The following is a 5475-nucleotide window of genomic DNA, read 5'->3' as shown; positions in this document are numbered from 1 at the left end:
CGGAGAATGACAGCGGGCGCGCGCAAGAGGCCAGTCCGGGGATGAGGCAGCATCCTCGGGCAGCAGGCGGGAGGAGGCAGCCTCCCCTTAGTATAACTTAGTCTCCGGAGAATGACAGCGGGCGCGCGCAAGAGGCCAGTCCGGGGATGAGGCAGCATCCTCGGGCAGCAGGCGGGAGGAGGCAGCCTCCCCTTAGTATAACTTAGTCTCCGGAGAATGACAGCGGGCGCGCGCAAGAGGCCAGTCCGGGGATGAGGCAGCATCCTCGGGCAGCAGGCGGGAGGAGGCAGCCTCCCCTTAGTATAACTTAGTCTCCGGAGAATGACAGCGGGCGCGCGCAAGAGGCCAGTCCGGGGATGAGGCAGCATCCTCGGGCAGCAGGCGGGAGGAGGCAGCCTCCCCTTAGTATAACTTAGTCTCCGGAGAATGACAGCGGGCGCGCGCAAGAGGCCAGTCCGGGGATGAGGCAGCATCCTCGGGCAGCAGGCGGGAGGAGGCAGCCTCCCCTTAGTATAACTTAGTCTCCGGAGAATGACAGCGGGCGCGCGCAAGAGGCCAGTCCGGGGATGAGGCAGCATCCTCGGGCAGCAGGCGGGAGGAGGCAGCCTCCCCTTAGTATAACTTAGTCTCCGGAGAATGACAGCGGGCGCGCGCAAGAGGCCAGTCCGGGGATGAGGCAGCATCCTCGGGCAGCAGGCGGGAGGAGGCAGCCTCCCCTTAGTATAACTTAATCTCCGGAGAATGACAGCGGGCGCGCCTAAGAGGCTGGTCCGGGGACCAGGCACTCTCCCCGGACAACAAAGCACGTCCCCCTCCTGAGTGGACAAAAAAAATCCACTCCTGGTACCTAAGATTTTCTCCAGCGGCGGGCTGGGAGTCTAATCTTTCTCCTGGCCGAGAAAAGAGCACTTTCCCCCGGACAACAAAGCACGTCCCCCTCCTGAGTGGACAAAAAAAATCCACTCCTGGTACCTAGAATTTTCTCCAGCGGCGGGCTGGGAGTCTAATCTTTCTCCTGGCCGAGAAAAGAGCACTTTCCCCCGGACACCAAACCAGCCAACGTCCCCCTCCTGAGTGGACAAAAAAAATCCACTCCTGGTACCTAAAATTTTCTCCAGCGGCGGGCTTGGGACGAAAATCAATCTTCCTCCCGAAATTAAACCACTATTGGCGGACGCCAGCCCCAAGCGCCAGCCCCGACCGCCACCCCCCGACCGCCACAAGGCGACCGCCACAAGGCGACCGCCACAAGGCGACCGCCACAAGGCGACCGCCACAAGGCGACCGCCACTGGCCCCAAGCGCCAGCCCCGACCGCCACCCCCCCGACCGCCACAAGGCGACCGCCACAAGGCGACCGCCACAAGGCGACCGCCACAAGGCGACCGCCACAAGGCGACCGCCACAAGGCGACCGCCACTGGCCCCAAGCGCCAGCCCCGACCGCCACCCCCCCGACCGCCACAAGGCGACCGCCACAAGGCGACCGCCACCGGCCCCAAGCGCCAGCCCCGACCGCCACCCCCCGACCGCCACAAGGCGACCGCCACAAGGCGACCGCCACAAGGCGACCGCCACAAGGCGACCGCCACAAGGCGACCGCCACCGGCCCCAAGCGCCAGCCCCGACCGCCACCCCCCGACCGCCACAAGGCGACCGCCACAAGGCGACCGCCACAAGGCGACCGCCACAAGGCGACCGCCACAAGGCGACCGCCACTGGCCCCAAGCGCCAGCCCCGACCGCCACCCCCCGACCGCCACAAGGCGACCGCCACAAGGCGACCGCCACAAGGCGACCGCCACAAGGCGACCGCCACAAGGCGACCGCCACAAGGCGACCGCCACTGGCCCCAAGCGCCAGCCCCGACCGCCACCCCCCCGACCGCCACAAGGCGACCGCCACAAGGCGACCGCCACCGGCCCCAAGCGCCAGCCCCGACCGCCACCCCCCGACCGCCACAAGGCGACCGCCACAAGGCGTTAGTGGCCGCGCCCGGTACTTTACTGGACCCTATTTGGCCCGCGGACCGGCCGGCGTCGCTTCCTTGAATGCTTAGCCGCCTTTCGAGCTGCCATGCCGGGCTTGAGTTAGTGGTTTGCGCCCGGTACTCTACGTTAAAAGTCAGGCGGAACGGCTCTGAAGCTCCAGACGGTGCTTCCTTGAATGCTTAGCCGCCTTTCGAGCTGCCATGCCGGGCTTGAGTTAGTGGTTTGCGCCCGGTACTCTACGTTAAAAGTCAGGCGGAACGGCTCTGAAGCTCCAGACGGTGCTTCCTTGAATGCTTAGCCGCCTTTCGAGCTGCCATGCCGGGCTTGAGTTAGTGGTTTGCGCCCGGTACTCTACGTTAAAAGTCAGGCGGAACGGCTCTGAAGCTCCAGACGGTGCTTCCTTGAATGCTTAGCCGCCTTTCGAGCTGCCATGCCGGGCTTGAGTTAGTGGTTTGCGCCCGGTACTCTACGTTAAAAGTCAGGCGGAACGGCTCTGAAGCTCCAGACGGTGCTTCCTTGAATGCTTAGCCGCCTTTCGAGCTGCCATGCCGGGCTTGAGTTAGTGGTTTGCGCCCGGTACTCTACGTTAAAAGTCAGGCGGAACGGCTCTGAAGCTCCAGACGGTGCTTCCTTGAATGCTTAGCCGCCTTTCGAGCTGCCATGCCGGGCTTGAGTTAGTGGTTTGCGCCCGGTACTCTACGTTAAAAGTCAGGCGGAACGGCTCTGAAGCTCCAGACGGTGCTTCCTTGAATGCTTAGCCGCCTTTCGAGCTGCCATGCCGGGCTTGAGTTAGTGGTTTGCGCCCGGTACTCTACGTTAAAAGTCAGGCGGAACGGCTCTGAAGCTCCAGACGGTGCTTCCTTGAATGCTTAGCCGCCTTTCGAGCTGCCATGCCGGGCTTGAGTTAGTGGTTTGCGCCCGGTACTCTACGTTAAAAGTCAGGCGGAACGGCTCTGAAGCTCCAGACGGTGCTTCCTTGAATGCTTAGCCGCCTTTCGAGCTGCCATGCCGGGCTTGAGTTAGTGGTTTGCGCCCGGTACTCTACGTTAAAAGTCAGGCGGAACGGCTCTGAAGCTCCAGACGGTGCTTCCTTGAATGCTTAGCCGCCTTTCGAGCTGCCATGCCGGGCTTGAGTTAGTGGTTTGCGCCCGGTACTCTACGTTAAAAGTCAGGCGGAACGGCTCTGAAGCTCCAGACGGTGCTTCCTTGAATGCTTAGCCGCCTTTCGAGCTGCCATGCCGGGCTTGAGTTAGTGGTTTGCGCCCGGTACTCTACGTTAAAAGTCAGGCGGAACGGCTCTGAAGCTCCAGACGGTGCTTCCTTGAATGCTTAGCCGCCTTTCGAGCTGCCATGCCGGGCTTGAGTTAGTGGTTTGCGCCCGGTACTCTACGTTAAAAGTCAGGCGGAACGGCTCTGAAGCTCCAGACGGTGCTTCCTTGAATGCTTAGCCGCCTTTCGAGCTGCCATGCCGGGCTTGAGTTAGTGGTTTGCGCCCGGTACTCTACGTTAAAAGTCAGGCGGAACGGCTCTGAAGCTCCAGACGGTGCTTCCTTGAATGCTTAGCCGCCTTTCGAGCTGCCATGCCGGGCTTGAGTTAGTGGTTTGCGCCCGGTACTCTACGTTAAAAGTCAGGCGGAACGGCTCTGAAGCTCCAGACGGTGCTTCCTTGAATGCTTAGCCGCCTTTCGAGCTGCCATGCCGGGCTTGAGTTAGTGGTTTGCGCCCGGTACTCTACGTTAAAAGTCAGGCGGAACGGCTCTGAAGCTCCAGACGGTGCTTCCTTGAATGCTTAGCCGCCTTTCGAGCTGCCATGCCGGGCTTGAGTTAGTGGTTTGCGCCCGGTACTCTACGTTAAAAGTCAGGCGGAACGGCTCTGAAGCTCCAGACGGTGCTTCCTTGAATGCTTAGCCGCCTTTCGAGCTGCCATGCCGGGCTTGAGTTAGTGGTTTGCGCCCGGTACTCTACGTTAAAAGTCAGGCGGAACGGCTCTGAAGCTCCAGACGGTGCTTCCTTGAATGCTTAGCCGCCTTTCGAGCTGCCATGCCGGGCTTGAGTTAGTGGTTTGCGCCCGGTACTCTACGTTAAAAGTCAGGCGGAACGGCTCTGAAGCTCCAGACGGTGCTTCCTTGAATGCTTAGCCGCCTTTCGAGCTGCCATGCCGGGCTTGAGTTAGTGGTTTGCGCCCGGTACTCTACGTTAAAAGTCAGGCGGAACGGCTCTGAAGCTCCAGACGGTGCTTCCTTGAATGCTTAGCCGCCTTTCGAGCTGCCATGCCGGGCTTGAGTTAGTGGTTTGCGCCCGGTACTCTACGTTAAAAGTCAGGCGGAACGGCTCTGAAGCTCCAGACGGTGCTTCCTTGAATGCTTAGCCGCCTTTCGAGCTGCCATGCCGGGCTTGAGTTAGTGGTTTGCGCCCGGTACTCTACGTTAAAAGTCAGGCGGAACGGCTCTGAAGCTCCAGACGGTGCTTCCTTGAATGCTTAGCCGCCTTTCGAGCTCTCCTGCCCGGCGTGGGTTTCGCGTCCGCGCCCGGTACATTATGGAAGCCAAAAAAAAAAAAAATTCTAAGTGCGAGTGGGACCGGCCTGGGGGGCTTCCTTGAAAGCCCATCCGCCCTCCGAGCTCTCCCACCGGTCGTGGGTTGGCGTCCGCCACTGCTCAAAGCGAACTTCAAATTATCTGCTTAATAATGTGGAACACCATTCTTAAGTAGTTTTTCCTTAATTTGGGCTCAACTGGCCGGTAATGATCCCCGGTGTCTGAGATTGATCTCAGTGATCCAAAGAGCCCTGACACGTAATACCATCCATGAGTTTAATTGAAAAACAAAAAATGTAATCTTTATGACACATAAATACAATTTGCATAATAATTTGGAACACAGTGTAGACTTCCAGCGGACCGCGCGCGGCTCGGCTGACGGCGCAGCGCGATCTGGTACCGCTGCGCGGGACGAAACACGCCCCGTGCAGAGTTCCAGGCGGCCGGGAAGACATTTAAGCGCTGCCGCTGCAGCTGCGGCGGGGATTTGCCGTCCTCCGGTGGACACGACGAGTAAATACACCAGCAATCGCACTTACACCGTGTTCCAAATTATTATGCAAGTGACATTTATCTCAGATTTTCCTAAATAGTCGATGCAAAATGAGTCAGCATAATTTTCAAGTCATCAACCATTATTTTGATGAATTCTAATTTTATTGAACAAACCTCCGAATGATCACAGAATTTTTAAAAAATAAAAAACTTAAAATGCACTGTTCCACATTATTACGCACAACAGAGTTTTATAACATTTTATAGGTTTTTATGAACTGAAATGCCCATCTTAAGAATTTACAGCATTAGGAGGTCATATTTACTGAAATCAAAAGCTATTTCAAAGAAAAGACAAACAAGTTACATTTTAACATAGGACCCTTTATTTCAATAAAAAACAAAGTTACATTTTAACATAGGACCCTTTGTTCAACAGCAGCTTCACGATT

The sequence above is a fragment of the Syngnathus typhle genome, unplaced genomic scaffold (assembly GCF_033458585.1).
Source record: "Syngnathus typhle isolate RoL2023-S1 ecotype Sweden unplaced genomic scaffold, RoL_Styp_1.0 HiC_scaffold_364, whole genome shotgun sequence".
Taxonomy (NCBI): Eukaryota; Metazoa; Chordata; class Actinopteri; order Syngnathiformes; family Syngnathidae; genus Syngnathus; species Syngnathus typhle.
The sequence above is the reverse complement of the archived record's forward strand: the minus strand, read 5'-3'. Positions refer to the sequence as shown.